This window comes from Gymnoscopelus braueri, assembly GCF_963280865.1.
Source record: "Gymnoscopelus braueri genome assembly, chromosome: 11".
Lineage (NCBI taxonomy): Eukaryota > Metazoa > Chordata > Actinopteri > Myctophiformes > Myctophidae > Gymnoscopelus > Gymnoscopelus braueri.
In genome coordinates, this window is record NC_137613.1 from 30,431,883 (window position 1) to 30,454,584 (window position 22,702).

General features: G+C 44.0%; 1 protein-coding gene across 1 annotated transcript in view; it reads left to right on the forward strand.

The window, feature by feature from the left end:
• The window catches only part of LOC308095578 (uncharacterized protein), a gene marked incomplete at its 5' end in the record, with an annotated part of 237,988 nt that overhangs the window by 14,155 nt on the left and 201,131 nt on the right, over positions 1-22,702 (forward strand). The gene's annotated exons all lie outside the window — the stretch shown is intronic.

Genomic DNA, 22,702 nt, shown 5'->3' on the forward strand with positions numbered 1-22,702 from the left:
TTTTAAAGAGATGGATATGGTCAGAGTGTGTGTGTGTGTGTGTGTGTGTGTGTGTGTGTGTGTGTGTGTGTGTGTGTGTGCGTGTGTGCGTGTGTGCGTGCGTGCGTGCGTGCGTGCGTGCGTGCGTGCGTGCGTGCGTGCGTGCGTGCGTGCGTGCATTAGCGGGAGTGTAGGAGAGAGAAAAAAGATTAGTCTTGTACTTGCCCCGAGGTGTCTGAGACCGCTGTTTAAGACCTATTGAAGTTTCCATCAATACTTTTAATTGCTTTTTGTGGCTTCCCGGGGTTCCAGAGAGTGGCGTCTCAAGGTGAGCCTCCCTCCTTAACCTGTTCCCCACATCTCCATCGATCCTGTCAGCCAGGCTCTGGGGCCAAATGTCGAGGAAGAGGAGAGCCTTCCTCTTTTCATCGCTCGAAAAGCTCCATGATTGGCTTGGACCCGGACCGTTGTGTGGTGAGGGGGGAGGAGGGGGTTGGGGGGGGGCAAGACCCAGGCGCTTGTTAGTGGGACGGATGGACCTCGGGGTCACTGAGGGGATGAAAGAACAGAGGATAGACGGAGAGAGAATGGATGGGAGGAGGTGGGAACAGAGAGAGACATCGTAAGCAGAGTGAGGTAGAGAGAGAGAGGGGGAGAAGTGAACGAAACGGAGGTTGGATATAGGGGTGCAATAAAGTTAATCAATTTAATCGTTATAAAAAACAATTGATCACTACTGGGGGCATGCATCGTTATAGGTTTCCAAACATTAAAGAAATAACAACATTTTTTAATAATAGATCAGCTTATATATCTGCTATTTTCATGATTTTTGCACAACGCTGTTGTGCGACAAAGTATTAAATAACGCTTACGAAAGTAACGATTTGTTGATATAATGAAAAAATATATACGCTGTATATATATATTTTTTTTTAAACATGCTTCTCCATTATTCGATTAATCAAAAAAACGTATGGATATAAAATAAGGGCTATAGTTGCAGGGCTAACGCAGAGGTGAGGTAGACAGACAGAGAGGTGGAGGAAACGGAGGTTGGACCGGCCATCGGTCCTCTCTCTCTCTGGGTCCAGCTGTCGGGGCTGGGCCCGAGTTGAGCTCCAACTGGAACTGAGCGCAGACCAGTTGAGTGTGTGCCGTTGTTGAGTGGGAGGCCATGTTTCCCACTACCTCACTCTCCTGGTATGCAGAGTCACTGGGATGCCAAGACGTGAGTATAAACGGCCCTCTTTTATGAGTGGAAATGATGGTCCTGCCCTGTACCCAGCGGGAGGGGAGGGGAGCGTAGAGGAATTATGTATATATATACGACTGTGTGTGTGTGTGCGTGTGTGTGTCCTGCTGTCCACGCATGATATATTTTGTATGATCTATCCCTTTGTAAACATTAGTCCCATTTATTGCGAAAATGACCACTACGTCCCTACGTTGAAATGATTACCTCACAAAATCGTCCATTCATCAAAATTCATCTGTTGAAAAAATGTCATAATTTTTTTTCTGCAGATCGAAAAGCTCCAGCATTTTATTGACCAATTTACATCTGTCGGACGTATGGGACAAACAGTATACTTACTCCTATCCATCCATGCAGCTGCAGGCACGCAATTATATGGCCTCGTAATAATCTATACATGTAAAAAAAGCCTCCTGTAAACTCCCCACCGCCTTATGTTGGCTTGGCTACTGTCCTTTCACAAACAGCCTGCTGTCGTTTGCCTCGTTCGTCACCGCTTTATTTATTTCTTCTTTCGTTTTGCTTTTTACTCCTTTTTCTCCCCAATTTAGTCGTTATGCCAATTATTTCCTCCCCCACACACATTGTGTGTGTCGTCACTGCCCTGGTATCCTACTGACCAGTGTTGGAAAGTAACTAAAGTAATATTTAACTTTCCAGTAACTAGTAATGTAACTAATTACTTTTGGCAGGGAGTAATAAGTAAAGTAACTATATTACATTTTAAACAAGTAATGTGTAATAAGTAATATATTACTATGTTTTATTAACTTTTCCAACACAGTGTTGGAAAGTAATGTTTTAGTAACTTTTCCAACACAGTGTTGGAAAGTAACTATAAAGTAATATGTAACTTAAAGTAATATATTACTTTTTTCCAGTAACTAGTAAAGTAACTAATTACTTTTGGCAGGGAGTAATAAGTAAAGTAACTATATTACTTTTTAAACAAGTAATATGTAATAAGTAATATATTACTATGTTTTAGTAACTTTTCCAACACTGCTACTGACTCACCTGGCAGTGAGGAGCCCCCACCGGGAGGACGTAGAGCCCTTTCAACTTTTGTTTCAACGTTTGTAAAAGAACTGACGCAGTTTGTTGACAAATGAAATGGATTCCTTTTTCAGGACACCAATCATGTTCTCACATTATACTGTATATCATTATCAATAGTTTTTACTTCCCTATTTTAAGCAGTTACAAGTTAAAAGCATACAAAGCTTGTTATATTTACCAAATATTTTTCATTCATTCATTCAACCTTTTATTTTATATTCTCGGAGAGATCATTTAGGGAGACCCTCATTTACAATGATGCCGAGATTACACATATAAATAACATATAAAAACGATAATGTTGACAACAATCAGTTAAAACAGTTGCATGTTGACAGCAATCAGTTAAAACAGTTGCATATACAGGTAATGCATGGTTATTAAGTCAATTCCTAAAATGGCCAATAGATGCTATAGGGTATTCAGTTTAAGGTCTTGTTGCAAGAGGTTCCAAGAATCCGGTGCACCAATGCTGAGAGCAGTCTTTCCCATTTGGCAAAAGGAACCAGAAGGACTAGCCATTCGCTAGAGCGAGTTGACTAGGTTTCTGACGTAGCATGGATGAGATATATGGTGGTAATTTTCCAACCAGGGCTTTATAAATGAGGAGGTGCCAATGATTATTACGTCTCTCAGTCAGAGAAGACCAGCCCACCTTATCATACAGGGCACAGTGTTGAGTGTTGTAGCTGTCACCGGTAATAAACCTCTACAAAAATAACGGATAGTTATCTAAAGCAGGGGTCTTCAACAGGGGGTCCGGGACCCCTAGGTTGTCCTCAGAGTTACTACAGGGGGTCCGCCAAATCTTTGTGTGATATGATTTCGTTTTCTTTTACCTTAACCACTTGAAACCTACCATCCCTTTTGCGAGGCGTTGTGAGCTTGTAGATCTGCTATTTTTGGCAAAGAGGTATAGGTGTAGAGGGGAAAAAAGAGCAGACCAAGTAAACCAAAAAAGTTTAATCTGAAACACAATTTTATACAATATAGAGGGGGTCCCTGCTTCATCTCTCTCTCAGCTAGGGGGTCCTTGGCCTGAAAACGTTGAAGACCCCTGATCTAAAGACAGAACACCTGAAACGGGTTATCACTGTGACATGTTGATGTGAAACAGTTTCATGTGGAGCTATATGCTGGTATGTGAACGCTAGGCGTTCAGGTGGACGTATACGTTGAGGTCTGGTCTGCTATTGCATCGTTTTAGTACTGACCGCAGGGGATGCCGGTTTGTGTATGCTGGTGTGGACTATGAGTTTGCCTTTAGGCTTTAAGTTTGTAGCATCATGTAACAACATGTCAGTGTCACACAACTTTTTGCTGTGTTCACTGTCCAAAGAATTGTCTCCATAACAGCCTGTCACTCCGGTTGCACCGTAATGATGTAATGACGGTCCTTTATTACAGTATGTCACTTCCCCCATTGCCCCGTGCCTTTATACACACACACACAACCCCACAATACTGTGGGATACCCGACGGGCCGGGCCGGACGCATTTTTATAATTGATAGTCTAGATTCGAATCGGTCATGTTGTTCATATTGTGTAATTTTTTTTTTAAACGATAGGCTACTGCTGCAGTGTTCATCTCTGTGTCAGGCTACTACTTCCTGGTTTACGTGATAACACTCTGCGTTGTCCTGACAACGACACAGCTGTGTTCATGAGATGTAAGCACACACAGCTGTAGTGGATGATAGGAGTTAACAAAATGTGTCTTTGGGAACTTTTAAAATCTACCGAAAACAGTCAACAGTTGAGTCCATATCACGATGAATAGCCTGCCTTGACGATCATCAATGGTATGACGACTAGAATGTTATTATGATAACGGCATGTATAATTTGTAATAGTCTACCAAAAACGATGCCTTTTCATGGTTATTTTTAAGCCCACACAAGTTCAATTGGGGTAAACAGGCATGCTGTAACATTAACACGTTTGTGTGTCAGTGTCTTAGTGTCTACAACAATAAAACAAAATGATAATTGCGTCGGCTCGGGCTCGGGTCTGACCCATATTAATAATTATTGGTTGGGTTTGAGTCGGTCTCGGGCACTGTATACGCTGTCGGACCCAAAAATTTCCCGATCCCAGCTCTAACTGTCATCACTTGATCTAGACAGACGAGATTGTTGGGCCGTATTCAGACTGATATAGTTATTATATTCAGGCTGTTAGATCCAGTGATGATTGTTGTTATGTTGTTTATGTGCTTTGGTGATGTCAGTCAAGTACTTTCACGCCAATAAAGCTCACTCATTTGACTGACCTTAATTGAATTGATAGAACATTAGAGAGAGAGAGAGAGAGAGAGAGAGAGAGAGAGAGAGAGAGAGAGGTGAATACTCATGAGATGGAATAGAGGGACTGTACTGTAGGCGTGGGAGTTAAACTGCTGCGTTGTGAAAAAGGCAAATAAAAGCAATGTGTTTTCGCTGCATGCAGTTCAGGTGTTAGTGGAGTGCATAACAACAAAGGTATGACGCCCACACACACACACACACACACACACACACACACACACACACACACACACACACATATACACACACACATATATACACACACACACACACACACACACACACACACACACACACACACACACACACACACACACACACACACACACACAATGCCCACTTGCTAATGAAGAGATGTTTATATACACAATACACAAATTCTGTAAAGTTCAAAGTTCCTTTTTGAACCAGTCCCCACTCCTCTCCATCACACACTCCATTGTGCAGAATACACACACACACACACACACACACACACACACACACACACACACACACACACACACACACACACTGTCCCATCCATCTGCCTGAGGAGTGCTAGGTTCCTGTAGCAGCAGCCATCTATCAATCGTACTAGCATCACAGCATGTCTCCTCTCCTCTCTCTCTCTCTCTCTCTCTCTCTCTCTCTCTCTCTCTCTCTCTCTCTCTCTCTCTCTCTCTCTCTCTCTCTCTCTCTCTCTCTCTCTCTCTCTCTCTCTCTCTCTCTCTCTCTCTCTCTCTCTCTCTCTCTCTCTCACACACACACACACACATGCGGCATGCACGTGCACTTTAACGTGGTACGGAGCCCAGTACAAATGGAACAGGAAACTGAGAAAGGGCTTTAGGGCTGTCAAGCACTGTGGGTAAGGGAGACGACATCCATCTCTCTCTCTTTCTCTCTTTCTCTCTCTCTCGCTCTCTCGCCCTCTTTGGCGGTAAGATAGATAGAGCACCGGAAGAGAGCGATTGGGAGAGAAAGCCCCCAAACTCGGTCGTTTGCCCTCCCGTGCCCGCCGGGGCAGCGGAGGCATTTGAAACAAAGCAGGACCCCAAGTAAATGAAGACGTTTTTAGTTTTCCCGTCGGAGCCCGGAGGCAGAGGAAATGACCTCTGCAATTTAAAGGACCTCCGCTCTCCTCCTCCTCCTCCTCCTCCTCCTCCTCCTCCTCGGCTCAGATAAGGCCCCACGCCCAGATTCACCAGGCCTCACACGCTGACGCTCCAATGCCGCGGCGGCCACCGCCCGCTTGCACAGGATTGTGGGAGATAGATTAGATGGGGCAGATAGTGGCGTCTATCTCCTCGCCAGTTTGTTTGTTTCTCTGCCCTGCCTTCTTCCACTTTGGATGATGATGGCTGTGGAAAATCACAAAGGACTCGTAGAGAGAGGCCTGATTTCATAGTACATTGCATGTACGATGTGTTCTGTGCCAACAATATATTTTTTAACCCATTAGCCCATTAAAACCTGGATCTGTGTAACCACTTAAACCATTATTTTATACTTTGGCTATTCAAAAATAGCAGATATGAGCACTATGAGCTTGTAGATCTGCAATTTTTTTTTAATTGTGAAAATGTGTGCAAATCTTTGAATATATAAAGCAATTTATTTTAACTTGCTTCTGGGGGTCCCTGGAACAAAATATTTTGAGATGGGGGGTCGGCAGCCAAATACATATCATTTTGGGTGGTCCTTGACATGAAAAAAGATATAGCAACATACGTTTTTCAGGAAACTGTTAGGATTTAGAAGACATTTTGTAGAATCGGAGGCCGATTCTACAAATGCCTTCTAAATCAGTGGTTCTCACACTTTCAAGATTTTTCAAAAATATCAGATGTACAAGCTTGTAGATCTGCTATTTTATTTTATAGCCAACGCAAAAATCTAAAATGACACACAGATGCTTTCCTGGTTTCAATGGTTTAAACGAAATTAAAAAAACATAAAAGTATTTATATATATATCCATTTCTTTTAATCAGGCTTTCGAAACATCACAGCTGTTGCATATTACGAGGCTGACTGGAGAGAGGATGTGCGAATTTCCTGTCGTGCGCAAATTAATATGAGTCAGCTTTGTGTTATTATTGTGACTGCAGTGTTTTATGTGATTCTCATAGTTTACGCAATAATCCTGGATCTGGTTTGAGGAGGGAAAAAAAACTGCTTTCAAGTGCGAGGTCACGCAAGTTCAGCAACACGGCGTCAACGGTTCTAAATTTACTGCGAAATTAGTTCAACACTCGTCCGCCGAGCCTTCCATATGTAAATGTTTAGCCTCGTTGTACACCGACAATCAAAACCCTTAATCGATCTTGCGTTGAAGCCGCGTATTAACCCTGTATACGGTGTAATTGAACCTGGACTGTTTAGCAATTGGAAGCGCAGTGCGGCGTCACTGAGGGGAATTAATGGAGAAACATCAGCAGTGCTACTTTCTATAAAACCAGATTTATTACAGCTACACGAATGGCTGCGTGGAATATTGCATGACTCCGCGCATAAATATCTATTGATGAATGAGGTGAGGGCTGCTTCTCATTGTCTCGCGCGTGTGCGCTCCTGTGTGTGTGTGTGTGTGTGTGTGTACGAGCGTGTGCGCGTGTAGAGAGAGAGAGAGAGCGGTGTTTGCACCCATTATTGGTTTCTCATTAGAGGGCCGAGATGTAAACATTAGTCAGTGTGTTGTACAGGAGGCCAGGCTCCTCCCCCTCCCCTCCCCTCCGCCTCCGTTGAGAGTGAATTATGGGCCGATGAGCAGCTCAACTGAAGTGCGTCCAGCAGGGACCTCGTCCAAAATTCGACCCCCTCGCAGCTCGTCCCAGAGGAGTTGTAGAGAGAGAGAGAGAGAGAGAGAGAGAGAGAAAAAGGAGAGGAACAATGAGGGGAGAACATATTTTGCCGTTTCCCGCTCGGCGCATACGTTTTAACGACGCTCAATTAGCAATTTCTGAGAGATAATCACATTGATTGGGATGGATCCAGAGGGCCCCCCCCCCCCCACACACACACACACACTCCCCTCCCTCTCTTGTTCCAGTAAGTAGGGCCGAGGCTGTCCAAGTTGGCATCCCACCAAGCTAGGCATCTGATTGGCCCCGGCTCGCTGTAAAATAGAAGGCGGGTCACCCGGCGCCGCATTCCTGCCTCCTCTCTGACCTTTTCGGCGTGCACGCTCCACTTCCTGTGTGTGTGTGTGCGCGTGTGTGCGTGTGCGTGTGTGTGTGTGTGTGTGTGTCACTCTGCTCCAAGCATCTACACACAGCTCAGCCTTAACCCATTCAATCCGGGGACGCATCTACAAATGTCTTCCAAAACAGGTTTCTGGAAAACGTGCTAAATATAGCTAAGTATCAGTGGTGCTCAGTCACACTTTTTCATGTCAAGGACCACCCAGAATGATATGTATTTGGCCGCCGAAGCCCCCCATCTCAAAATATTTAGTTCCAGGGACCCCCAGAACAAGCAAAGATTTGAGTTACAAACGTTCGCTTAAAAATATATATATATTCAAAGGTTTGCACACATTTTCAAGATTTTTCAAAAAATAGCAGATCTACAAGCTCATATGAGCTTGTAGATCTGCACATTTTTAATAGCCGAAGAAATCTAAAAATGACACAGATGCGTTCCCGGATTAAAGGGGTTAAAGACTGCTCAGGGCTGCCTTTCCCAGAAGTGTGTGACTTGGTGTGAAACAGAGATCAGTCATATATATGTCACAGTACGTTTGGAGAACCAGTACGATTGAAGACAGAGCGCTCGTTTTTAGGCACGGGGCTTCGGGGCGATGCGGGGCTTTTCGAGACAGGGTTTATTAGCGAGGCTCGCGAGGAGGAGGAGCTCCTCCTCCTTCTCCTTCTCCTCCTCCGTGTGTGTGTGTGTGTGTGTGTGTCAGGGAGAAACTAAAACAAAAGCCAGCAGAACACAATAAAAGTATCTTAACAGTCCACCTGATTCGAATGCTATCTGCATTGAATGGGGAAATAGGCGAGTTTATTAGACCTTTGAATGGGCGAAATAGGCGACCTACTTACCTACCCACGTTTTATCAGACCATTCATTGGGTGTTATCAAGACATACTAACCTACCAACTGACATGACTTAATAGTTCAGTTTAGGTTTCGCTTTTGGTTTTGGACCCTGACGGAGGCGCGCAGTCACAGGCGAACTGTCACCCCGTGAAGGACCACAGAGGGAGCTAAGGCGACCGAGTTGCCGTCCTGAACGGTGTGACGTTCGCCTGTGCCTACTCAGCGCCGTTTGAGTTATGTACCGATAGGCACAGAATCGTAAATATTGTTGTGCGGACTGCTCCGCCTCCAAGTAGGTCAGTAGCTCCTGAATGAATGGTCTGATAAATCGCGGGTAGGTAGTAGCCTATTTCGCCCATTGAAAGGTCTAATAAACTCGCCTATTTCCCCATTCAATGCATTGATAGCACTCGAAGCCGGTCACACACGCGCGCACGTGTGTGTGTGGTCGCGGCAATATATGCTTGTGCACAAGCCTGGCTTGTGGCTCCCTCTAGTGTTGCTTCTACAGAATTGCTGGGTGGGTGGTAAAAACGAGCGAGCCTTCTTCAATCGTACTGGTTCTCCAATCATACTGTAACATATACATGGAACAGAGTTCACAGAAATACACTGGGGGCTCAGGAGGTAGAGAGCGGCCCGTCTTGGAATCGCAAGGTGCCTGGTTTGATCCCAATTAAGATCCTCCTTGGCTGTCTCAAAGTGTCCTTGAGCAACACACTTAACCCCTGACTGCTCCCGATGAGCAAGTCGGTGCCTTTTGCATGGTTTCTTTCGCCATCGGTGCAGTGTGAATGGGTGAATGTGAAATGTACATTATACAACAATTTGAAACGATCGTAAAGACTAGAAAGGTACTATATAAATACCGTCCATTTATCATTTGAAAAAAAATATTTCAGATCCTGAAATTGTGCAATAAAATATCTTTACCATTCAGAATGTCTTCCCCTGTACTATATATTTGACCTTTTTTGTAACAAGTTTGAAGCATGTGACACATAGTGCAGACATCCCACCTCTCCCCGAAGTTGCAGGAGTCTCCCGGAAATTAGCGTCTGCTCCCGGACACCCGCGAGTGGTAATAAATCTCCCGCAAAAAAAACACTTTGATCCCTTAATTCTTTTGAGCAGTTTTTGTTAGCAGTATGTACACCGTTCATGAAAACTCCAAATAATTAAGGGATCAAAGTGTTCCCTACATTTCTTTGAGCAGTATATATGAACATGGCAAATATATGTAGAATATATGCTGCATATATGCCATATTCGGGTTCATATGTGCATATATGTGGCATATATAAAAAAAATATATGTTCATATATTTTCTTGACTTCCCTGAAATGCATGTTTCCAGGGTGGGATGACTGCACAGTGTTTTTAGAAATCATTGTTCCCCGACACACGGTGTTCCCCCATGCTGTCTGATGGATGCGGGTGAGGGCACCGGTGGAAGGTGAACGGGGCGTAGCTCCAGTCATCTCTTATCCCCAGAGCCCGGTCCAGGGCCGCTGGCCGCAGAGGGAGGCCTCGTTCGCCCTCTGACTAATGATCGCACCCTTGATTAGCTGAGGAAGGAATCAATCATAATCGCGATGGAAGAGGGAACGCTAGCTTGAGGGGGGGGGCGGTGGCCGGGCCAGGTTGGCCTCATGAATGAATAACATATGCTGGACACGCACGCACGACCACACACACGCACACACACACACACACAGGAAACGAAAAGAATGCAGCGGTCCGGACACTTTGTCCTTGTCTGTATTGTAATGTTTCTTGGTCTACAAGGAGATTCCTTTCTGTCTCTCTCTGTCTCCCTTTGTGACTCTGTCTCTGTGTCTCTCTCTCTCTCTCTCTCTCTCTCTCTCTCTCTCTCTCTCTCTCTCTCTCTCTCTCTCTCTCTGTGTTGTGAAGCGGCCTGGTTGCCATTGATCCTGCCCTGTTCAAATATTTACCCTGTCCTCTGCTCGCCTCGGCGTCGGTCGTTGATGCCATTACTCTGCTCATTACAAGTGGCTGCGCATAATGGCCACAAACGTAGAGGACACACAACACCCAATAGACACGCCATGCAACACAACACGTGCACACACCACACACCGCACTGCACGAAACACACACACCACCACAGCGTGAACACTAATGGCCATGCTCCAACCCACCAGAATGAAAGAATGTTGTTTTTGCGACCTTTTCGAAGCTCTGTGTGTGTGTGTGTGTGTGTGTGTGTGTGTGTGTGTGTGTGTGTGTGTGTGTGTGTGTGTGTGTGTGTGTGTGTGTGTGTGTGTGTGTGTGTGTGTGTGTGTGTGTGTGTGTTGCTCCGTACAATCTATAGGTGCAGTGAAAGAGCACCTGCTCTTCTGTTGCTTGTGGGCACTTCATGGGAACCGCCGTTGTAATGATGAGCTGCTTTCCAAGGTTATTTGACATTCTAACCTGTATATGTATGGGGGTGTGTGTGTGTTTGCGTGTGTGCGTGCGTGGGTTGTGGGTGTGTGAGTGGCCGTGCACGCGCACTCTCAATTTCTGCGCACGTGTAGGTGTTTGTGTGTGGGATATGTTCAGATTGTAGCCCGGGGTCTCATCTGAACAGCCTCTTGACAAGTAATTAACACCCTTCAGGTCTCAAACCTCTCTCAAGTGCGGCTCTTCAACGCTTTCTCCACAACACATGAGGGGCCTCGCCGTTATACTAATGCCTGATTTATACTCCGTCGCAGGGCGGTGTCGCGCGGCGGAAAAATAGCCGATCTACAAGCTCACGAGGTGTGGCGGTGCGACGCATTGTGAGCTTGTAGGTTTTGGGTGAGTATAAATTAAGCGTAACGAGCCGGCAGCTCTCTGCCGGGGGAACACAGCACCAGCGACAATTACACCTCTGAATGGAGATCAGGTCTCCGCAACTTAGATTTATTTTTAGGTCCATATCCATTTGAATCAATTTAGAACAGCTGCAAGGAGTTGTTCTCTAAATACTTGAACGCTCATTTATTTATTTTTATCGGGGGGGCGGTTAATATCTGCGGAATTGGCACGTTTTAGGAAGCGTTTAATCTCAGCTGAGCTTGATGGTGGTGTTAGGAACAACCCCAGTGATCGCATATCAGCGCGCCGCAGATGGGCATTAAAGCTGCAGTCCGGAACTTATTTCAATGAATAAGACAATACTTAACCCATTAAGACCGATTCTAATGTCTTCTAAAACAAACAGTTTTCTGAAAAAACGTTGTTTCTATATCGGTGCGGTGACCCGCACAATTATATGTTTTTGGCCGTGGACCCCCCTCCCCCCCCGCATCTCAGAATTTAGTGTTGTACTATTTTATATTCAAAGTCTTGCACAAATTTTCAAAAAAAGCTGATATACAAGCTCATATTTTTGAATAGCCAAAGTATAAAATAATGGTTAAAAGTGGTTCAGATGATTGTGACGCTATATTAACTAATTTTGCTGGGGACCCCTTGGTACCCCCCCTTGGTACCCCCCCAAGAACCCCTTGGGGATCCCGGTACCCTACTTTGAGAACCAATGTGCTATAATATAGCTAAAATCTAAAATGACACAGATGCTTTCCCGGTTTTAATGGGTTAAACCAATCTGTATACAATATAAACAGGGTTTCGAATCCCGAGTAGGAAATAAGAGTTACGGATTGCATCATAGGATCGTAGAATCGACCTCAGGTCTTAATGGGTTAAAATAGTGGTCTTTTACTTGTAACAGAGTATTTTGAATATTGTGGTAGTATTGCTACTTCTACTTACTTACATTATTTTACACTTTGGCTATTCAAAAATAGCAGATCTACAAGCTGCCGCGCTATGACCTCGTAGATCTGCTATTTTTGAAACATTTTGAAAATGTGTCAAGTCTTTGAATATATACATTTTTAAAGCGAACATTTGTAATTCAAATCTTTGCTTCTGGGGGGTCCCTGGAACAAAATATTTTGAGATGGGGGTCTGCGGCCAAATACATATACATAGTATTGCTACTTATACTTATACTCAGTACTTCTCCCATTGCTGGCTGGCGGTGGTGGGCCCTTGTTGGCCCGCTGCCCCCTGGCTCGCCGCCCTCTGCAGAGCCCGACTGTAGCTCTCTGACAAGGACACACCGCCATACCTGGCGGGAGAGGATGACAAGAAATACAATACAGCCAATAGCCTGGCTGCCTGGGCCCCGAGACGGACGCCCCGGCTATAAATCCATGTTGCCGGGGTTGATAAGTTAATTGCCTGTACCGCTATCTCCCCGCCAGTGTCTACTATAAAAGGGCTCTCTGCGAGAGTTATTTTACAACAAATGGCCATTGTCTGCCGTCGCGAGACACGCTAGGTGACACCGCATGGGGACAAGGTAAATGAGGGCTCTTCGTTGTTGACTGCTTCAAGGAGTTGTATTAGTGTGTGCGCGCGCGCATGTGTGTGTGTGTGTGTGTGTGCGCGTGTGTGTGTGTGTACTTGTATTTACTATACTTGAGGGCCAAATGTCGCAACAAGTATAGTATAATTGGAGAAAAATAAATGTTTAAATTGTCCCTCTCCTCACAAGAGAAATGGTTGTTTCACGCCACGGTTATAAAACATATGGGGAATTACGCTTAGAATTAGTAAAAGATTCAGGTTAGGGTTAGGATTGTTAGGGTAGCCGATATAAGCTCACAACGTGTCGCAGTGTGTCGCGTTGTAGAGCGGCTATTTTCGGGTGATTGTTATGGTTAGAAATTCCATTAAAAAATTGCCATCCTAAAATGTGAATGTCATCACAAATATAGTAATACAAACGTTTGTGTGTGTGTGCCTATGTGCAGATATAAGCATCACTGTGCAGGCTATGAGTGCACGGACATGCTTTCGTGTGTGTGTGTGTGTGTGTGTGTGTGTGTGTGTGTGTGTGTGTGTGTGTGTGTGTGTGTGTGTGTGTGTGTGTGTGTGCGTGCGTGCGTGTGTGTAATTATTCATACATATGAGAGCATATACAGTACTGTACTTGTGCGTGTGAGCATGCATGCAAGAGAGGGGTGTGTGTGTGTGTGTGTATTAGTGTGTGTTCATTCTTAAGCATGTCTAGAGAGAATATGAGTAAAATAACATGTATTTGACTGTGTGTGGTGTGCATACGTGTATGAAGCGCACATACCAGTTTAATTCCATGTGTATTCATGCGCATCTCGCTGTGGGCCAGCTGTGTTGTGTGTGTGTGTGTGTGTGTGTGTGTTGCTCGGTTGCGTAGCTATGTTGTAGCTTGGTGGGATGTGGATGCAGAGGGCGTATTAGCCGGGAGGAAGTGGTGCAGTTCAAGCCGTCAGTTCTCCACGGTGCTAATACTCTGAAGGCACTCATGTGGTCAGGGGGTCTCAACCACAAAGCTAACATTTTCATACACGACATTAACAAAATATGCCTTGCAGATGTTCCCCGCGTACCACTTCCCTCAACCGAAAGATACATTCATGCTCCTCCTCACACACACACACACACACACACACACGCGCGCAAACGCGCAAGCTTACGCACACAAGCACACATGCACGCCCACCCACATAGATACACACATACATTGCCAAAACACTCCTCTCACAAAAACACACACATGCACACACACTCACTCACATGAAGCGTGCCGCTTCTAGGAACCACAAAATGTATCACCAGTCAACCAACCCCGCTGGTGGAGCAGGATAAATGGAGGGAGGGACGGAGAGGAATGCGAGTCCAAGCGAGGATGCTCTCCTTTGGGTTTGGAGCCCGACCAAGCCGGCCTTGGCTTGGCCGCGGCCCGCTGTAGATGCCATCTCGCTATTTAAAAACCCCCCCCACGCACCGCCTCCCTGTTTATACAGCTTCGCCACAACCGCCCTGAAACCGCTGCCCACCTCACCCGGCGGGCACGGCCCCAGATGGACCCAAAACGCATCTATAAATGTGAGCCCTGTAAAAGATGTCAAGGGCTCTCGCTGCGTTTTCACTCACTGGAGGTTTCTCTCTCTTTTTGTTTTGTTGTCTTCTCTTTTTTTCTCTCTGTAAAGGCCTCGGTTCATGTCAAGTAAACACCGCTGTAAACTGTCAACAGCTGACGCTGAGGAAGGCTGTGGAGCTGAAACATGTCAAAGGATGGAACACGTTCCCTTTAAAACGATGGAACGCGTTCCATGTGAAAAGATGGAACGCGTTCCATGTGAAAAGATGGAACGCGTTCCATGTGAAAAGATGGAACGCGTTCCATGTGAAAAGATGGAACACTGTGTCATTGTGAACACTTAGTGAACTTACTATAGCTCTTTACTAGGGGTGTGCAGATATATCGTCCCACGATATATCGCGATACGTTTTCGTGACGATATGTATCGTTTTGGGGGGAAAAAAGGTTTTTACATATATATATTTTTTTGCAATAATAATGCAAAAACAGAAGTATTTGTTTGCATTAGCTTTTTTTCCCCCCCATATATTTTCATATAAAAAAAGTGACATATATTGTATCGTATCGATATCGTGAGCCCAATATCGTATCGTATCGTTTCGTGAAATTAGTACGGCACACATTTAGTACGGCACACCCCTACTCTTTACAGACTGATGAATGCTGCTTTATCAGTCGTTTTACTTGTTGTAGGCTACTTGTTGTCAGAGCACCCAGTGCGGTGCCCACTACCAATACGACCGATCGATAGGATATGGAGATATGGGAATCCTTTTTGTCGGTCAAATACTGCTGACGTCGTGTTGATGACATACATGGGCATAAAAGGGAGACAGACAGACCCGCAGACAGACAGACAGACAGATACAAACATTCTGTGCATTGCCTGCCTTGCCTGCCTTATAAAAGAAATGAGTACTATTGTGCATGCTACCACTTAGCGGCACAAACGACCAATCCGTGAAGCCATTGGGTTGGTTTGGCCAATCAGGGAGTCCAATTCCCCCCCCCCCCCTACAGACACAGAGATTTGTTGCATCCACCACAGACAACCGTGGTTTGTCGGCCCTGGACAACCGCCGGTCCAACCGAATTCCCACTCGGCACTGCACAGTGCACACTCCCTGGTCATCGGTGACACACATGCCAAGTTTGGAATACATAGCATAATGGTCAGCCATCTCATGACACCTGACCATCTAAGCTGTGCTTATATTCTCATTATTCTGCGAGCTGTCATCCACAATCAGCCAATCAGCAACCAGGTCACCTCCTACTCAATCATACAGTCCTCCAATAATCACACAAAACCTGGAATAGGCTCTATGCACAGCAGCCATATTTTCACTTCCTTCACAGGTGTTACCAATGATACTAATGAAGACTCTGTTCCATTCAGTGTAGCACAGTGGTTCTCCGATTTTTCAATTTCCACGACCCCCATAACTCTCAGAGTTACACACCCTGCAAGGGGCCATTTGGAAACCCCTTAAGGTGTCCATGAGGGTCCCTAGACCCAACATTTTAGACCCACTGGTGTAGCAGAGTGTTTCCAGTGAGCCAACCTTATACAATATCAGCACCCTGACTCTGTTTGACCCGAGAATGGAACAGAGCCTTCATTAGTATCATTGGTAACACCTATGAATGTCTTCACAATATCAATATGGCTGCTGTGCATAGAGCCTATTCTTCACAGTCTACACACACACGCAATGATCACAAACACACAGCACCTGCAACTCAAACACAATCCAAGGACCCCAAAGGTCATTGTAATGTTACTTCATGATTGTATGAAAGAGGGACTTTACACCATCAGCCAACTTGATTTAACAAAAGCGGTGAGTCTCCCATGTGAAATAATGAAGGCTAAAACTTGATACTGATGCATTATTTTCATATTTACAAGCTGATTTCAATTCTAACTTTTTAGGTGAATGATAGATAAGCAACTGACGATTCTACAAGTCTTTACTTAATTACATTCTTTTACCAAAATGAGATGAGATGTTTTTGTTTTTGTGCTGTTCTCCTTGAGCTGGGTCACGTATCGTCGCTGTCGGGCAGAAACCTTGTATCTCCATATTTCAACTTTTTATGCTTTTTTTTGTGTAAATGCCCTACTTCATCTTACAAGAGTGTTGCACAAAAGTAGTGAAAACAACCGATTTACAAGCGCTTGTAGATTCGCTATTTTCACAATTGAATTAAATAATAAGACGGAACATAATAAAAGGAACATTATTGGACATACAAGGTTTCCACCCGACGACAGCGGCGATATTATGTTTCCCGGTGCGCACATCATATTTTCCTGTACGCATCGTGTGTCCGTGCGGAGTGAGCGGCATGGTAATCCGTCAGCGGGAGGATTATGCAGGCACAGGCGCAGGCAGCTATTTCCTTTATGACCTCAGAGATTGATTAAACAGTAGCGTTGCAGCGCCGATCCTAATGTCACCACTGTCCTCCAGACACACTGGGACGCAGGGCGGGATAATTCCACATGTCAGAGAGGGATGTGGTGGTGCTGCTGCTGGTTGCTGGTGGTGCAATGAACAGGGTCACTCGTAAAAAAAAATCAGCATGTGACCATGGGACTGAGTCATATCGGATGTGTGTGTATTCAGTAGTGATGGAAGAAGTGAAAGTAATGGTATCAATGCCGCAGTGTAGACGTACTCATTTCATAGGTTCATGTGTTCATAGGTTCGGGATTTGTATTGAGAAAAGGAAGAGAAAAGAGAAAAACATAGGATAAGACAAAGAAGACTAGACTAGGACAACAAGAAGTCGGTCACGCTGTCACAGTCAGTCACGACTACGTTTACTTGAGTAAAAGTACAAAAGTGTTGCCATCAAAATATACTTTAAATACCAAAAGTAAAAGTACTCATTGTACCCATTTCAAGTTTTCAAAATGTATAAAAAAATATTTCGAAAATGTGAGCTTGTAGATCGGCTATTTTCAAATAGCCAAAGTATACAGTACATAGGGCTGAAGTGATTAACGTATGTTTAGTAATAATAATCTAAATCTACAAAGTAACTAGTAACTAAAGTTGTCAAATAATTGTAGCGGAGCAAAAGTGCAAATTTGCCTCTGAGATGTAGTGGAGTAGAACATTGGAAATACTCCGGTAAAGTAAAAGAAATACCTCAAAATTGTACTTAAAGTGCAGTACTTGAGTAAATGCACTTACAGCACTGCATGTGACCATGAGCCTGAGTCATAACGGATGCGTATGCAGCATCAACTAGCTGCCCGCTGTTGGCCAGGCTGCAGTGCTATTGGCTGACAGAGATGCTGTAGTTTTAACCTTCACAATGTTCATCCAGCCAACTTTAATTCATTTATTCTTTTATAATGGTAGTTCTTGCTTTCTGTATTTCCCCTCATTACTTTCCCCCAGTAGAACTTTTAGAGTTTTATTCGGGGAAAGTGGTTTTGATGTCCGTCTTTTGATTATAACTCCTGTTAATTCTAATAATAGTAATAATAATACCTCAGATTTATATAGCGCTTTTATAAATACTCAAAGTCCCTTTACATGGGGGGGAAAAATAGAGAGAAATAAACTTTATTGGTTCAAAGAATGAAATAAATGTTCTAACATTAAAAACATTAAAAACAAGGGGGTGGGTTAGCTATAGGGGAAGTAATTCTAAAGAAGTGGGTATTGAGAGTGGTTCTGAAGGATGGGAGGGTGGGGGTCTCTTTGATGTGGTGAGGGGGTGCATTCCACAGGGCAGGGGCAGCATACTGAGAATGCCCTGTTTACCCCATCGGGTTCGGCTCCGGTTCTGGGGATTTCCAGGGTTGAGCCAAGTTGTTGAGGGCCTTGTAGGTGTTGAGGAGTATTTTGAAGTTGATTCTTTGACTGACCTGAAGCCAGTGAAAGTCTTGGACGACTGGCAGTGGTGGAAAAAGTACTCAAATGTTTTACTTAAGTAAAAGTATCAATACTGCAATGTTAATACTTTGTTACAAGTAAATGTCCTGAATTCAAAATTTACTTGAGTAAAAGTACAAAAGTATTGGTATGAAAATGTACTTAAAATACCAAAAGTAAAAGTACTAAAACGTTTGAAAATAGCAGATCTACAAGCTCACAACGCGTCGCGAGCTTGTAGATCGGCTATTTTCAAATAGCCTAGGTATAAAATAGGGCTAAAGTGGTTAATGTATGTTTTATAGTAATCATTTATATCTGCAAAGTAAGTACGTTTTCAAATAATTGTAGTGGAGTAAAAGTACAATATTTGCCTCTGAGATGTAGTGGCGTAGAAGTAAAAGTATTGAAAATTGGAAACACTCCAGTAAATAAAAAATATCTCAAAAATGTTACTTAAGTACAGTACTTGAGTAAATGTACTTAGTTACTTTACACCACTGGTCTCTATAGCGGGGTACTGGTGAGCAAGTGAGCGGGCCGGGCTCAGTTCTGAACATGTATTGAGGCCCTTTAGAGGTGATGCCATGGACGATGCTGTTGCAGTGGTCAAGCCAGGATGTAATGGATTTGTTTGAGTACTTCAGTAGCAGAGAAAGTCACAGAGGGCCGGAGGTGTCCTGGTGTCCAGTGGTCAGTGTCCAGTGTTTTCATTATTTATCATCCTTGGAATGAACTTGAAATAAAAGATATAGCTACCAGGGAGTACATTGCTTATATACTCCATATGGAGGCTAAGGAACACAGTGGTAGACTTTGCAGAAATGTCACCTTTTTTTACTAGTCTGCAAAACACTCCTACTCCTCCTCCTATTACTGGGCTGCACAAACCTTTTCAGCACTTAACCTAGAAATATATACCGCTTAAGCCCTGTTTTATACTTCAGCTATTCAGAAATAGCACATCTAAAAGTTCACAATGTGTTGTATTGTGGCGCTTTGGGGACTTTAGAGATCTGCTATCTTTTGTTTTGAAAAACATCATAACATTGTATTTTTGCCTATAATGACGTGCCTAAAATAGGGATGCCAGAGTTAATGTGGTTAATCGATGCTTGTCACGGCCTAGTCTCGCGTGGCCAGACTGTTGCCTCCCACAATTTTCAAATGTTTCCGGTCATACAGTCTGGGACTCGGAAGCTCTGATCATGATTAAAATATAAAGCGGATGTGAAGCCTCCTCCCCACTTCCGTTTCGTCTTTACAGTCAATTTATCTTAATATAAATCAAAATCATCTAAGTATATATAGCTTGATGCTTAGCAGAAATGGAAATTAAAAAATAAAATGTATACATTTTAAATGTATAAATGTATAAGCTGTAGTTTCAAAACTATTCACTCAATCGTATTAACCAATATATAATTATTTTGCTATGATTCCCTGCTTTCATATGACATGAAAAAATGAAAATGAAAAAGTGCTAGAGTCAAATTTGGTAACATATTTTAAAATATATTTTCGTGAACGGAAGTGCCAGTAGTTCCAGACTCTATATAGCATTCAGAGATTGTGGAATAGTTGTCTGGCTACGCGAGACTAGTCACGGCCCAACCCGATGTACTGTAGCATTTAGTCATGATTGTTAATTGAAATGTCTTATGTGTCTGTGCACTACTCCTGCAATGTTGTTCTTCTGAGCAACATTGTTTCGGGAAAAGCACGTTTTTCAAACTCTTTCACCTTGATAACACAACAAAATCACTCAAGTATTGTTTTCTTCTTTTATATTGACACCAGGATAGAAAAGGATTGCTGCAGCTTTAGGAAGGACAGCAGGAGAGATACATGCACGATGGGAGGGCCATACCAGCGTGCTATGCGTCATAAGGAACCATATTACGGTTATGCGTTATGCATATTTGTCCATGGAGTGGTCCATCTATTTCCTCCATTAGCCATAATTACACTCATGCATGCAAATACACGAACATTAACATACGTGTAACCACGGCGATTAATCAGCGGCGCCGTGCACCAGCCGCTCCGGAACTCTCTCCTTGATGACTCACAAGGATGTAAACAATTACACTGTTTACCCGCATGCAGTCGTAATACTCCGTGACTTGTCGCTGATTCATTATTCATACTTAGGGCATTATTACTCCATTGTATGCCGTGCGAAATGGGATCATTAACCCGTTAAGGCCGGGAAACGCATCTGTGTCATTTTAAGATTTCTTTGGGCTATTCAAAAATAGCAGATATACAAGCTCGTAGCGCGGCACCGAGTGCCGCGCTACGAGCTTGTAGATCTGCTATTTTTTGAAAAATCGTGAAAATTTGTGCAAATCTTTGAATATTATATATTTTTTAAAGCGAACATTTTTAACTCGAATCTTTGCTTCTGGGGGGGGTCCCTGGAACAAAATGTTTTGAGATGGGGGTCCCCGACCATCATTTTGGGTGGTCTTGACATAAAAAAGTTTGAGAACCACTGATATTATTGCAACATCATTTTTTTCAAAAAACTGTTAGGATTTAGAAGACATTTGTAAAATCCCTAGAAGAAAAGATTTGAGTTAAAAATGTTCGCTTTAAAAATATATATTCAAAGATTTGCAAAAAGTTTCATGATTACATCTTTTTTTTGCAGATCTACAAGCTCATAGAACTCGCTGCCATGCTATGAGCTTGTATATCTACTATTTTTTATTAGCCAAAGAAATCTAAAATGACACGGATGCGTTCCCGGTCTTAATGGGTTAAAGCTAAATATGAAAATGTGAAAAATGGAAATCCCAGGGAAAACGGTCGGGTAGAGAGAAAAACCCCAAACAATCCCAACTATTAACCGATAAAGAATGGTAATTTCCCCCCCGACGTAATTAGGATTAGCATAATTTGAGGGTGAATGAATGAATGATACATGAGTGATTGATGCATTGATACATGCCTGCTAATGAGGGCCTTATCTCCATGCTCTGCTCAAGACCTTTGTGTGGAGTTTAGCTTTGGGGCATGTCTGTCTTTAGATAGACTCAGGGTTTATGGGGGCCCTAGTTAGAGTGCACCGGTGCATCTCAAAGTGGGGTCCGGGGACCCCCAGGGGTCCTTGAGGGGGTTCTAGGGGGTCCCCAGCTAAATGTAGTTAATATAGCATAGAAAATCGGTTTAACCACTTTAACCCTATACATCAGCTATTTGAAAAAAAGCCGATCTACAAGCTCACAATGCATCGCAATACGCACTGTGAGCTTGTAGCTCTATTTTCCAAAAAACTCAAAGAAATTGAAACACAGATCTTGTATGGAGGTCTGTGGCACACAGTATCCGATAGGGGCCGCGGCCAAATACTTGACAAAAGGTTTGAGAACCACTGGGTTTAGTGGGGTACACCCAAGCCCCCAGAACCCAGTGGTTGCATTGAAGCGAATTGGACATGCTGGCCATTTGTAGGTACTGCAGCTTAAACGGACGGGGCCACTGCACAATGTACGAGCGAAAACGGTTTCGACCAATGGGCTCGACTCACGAGCTTGCGCACAAGCTTGCAAGCTTGTCACCACTGTGACGTAAAACGCGTCACTTCTGTGACGCAGAACGTATCACAGTGGCCCCAAATAGGCTACGCCCATCACACTTTCCAACCCGGAAGAAGAGGTGAATTCGCTTCATGCGCTGGGTGAGCAACTCAATGCAAGTGGATGGGAGGGGATTTCGGGTGCCCTCTCTATTATTTTTAACTCTATGGGTACACCACACTCACACACACAGAACATGCACTCGCACAAACTCTCTCTCTCTCTCTCTCTCTCTCTCTCTCTCTCTCTCTCTCTGTCTCTCTCTCACACCCCCCCCACACACTCACACATACAGAGCAAAACATTGCAAAACGCACATGAAAAGCACTCTCTCACTCACTCACTCACTCACTCACTCACTCACTCACACACACACACACACACACACACACACACACACATAAGCATAATGTACACACACACACACACACACACACACACACACACACACACACACACACACACACACACGCGGCAGTGCAAAGTGGTGGAAGCATTGCACATCCAGTGCTTTTATCCCGACAGGCCCTCTGTTACAGTCAGAGCAGGAAACATGATATGGCAGCTCATGTTCTCTCTCTGTTCCTGCAGCAAGATGCGGTGTGAGAGTGTGCATGTGTGTGTGTGCACGTGTGCACACATCAGTGTCTGCAGGTGTCTCTGT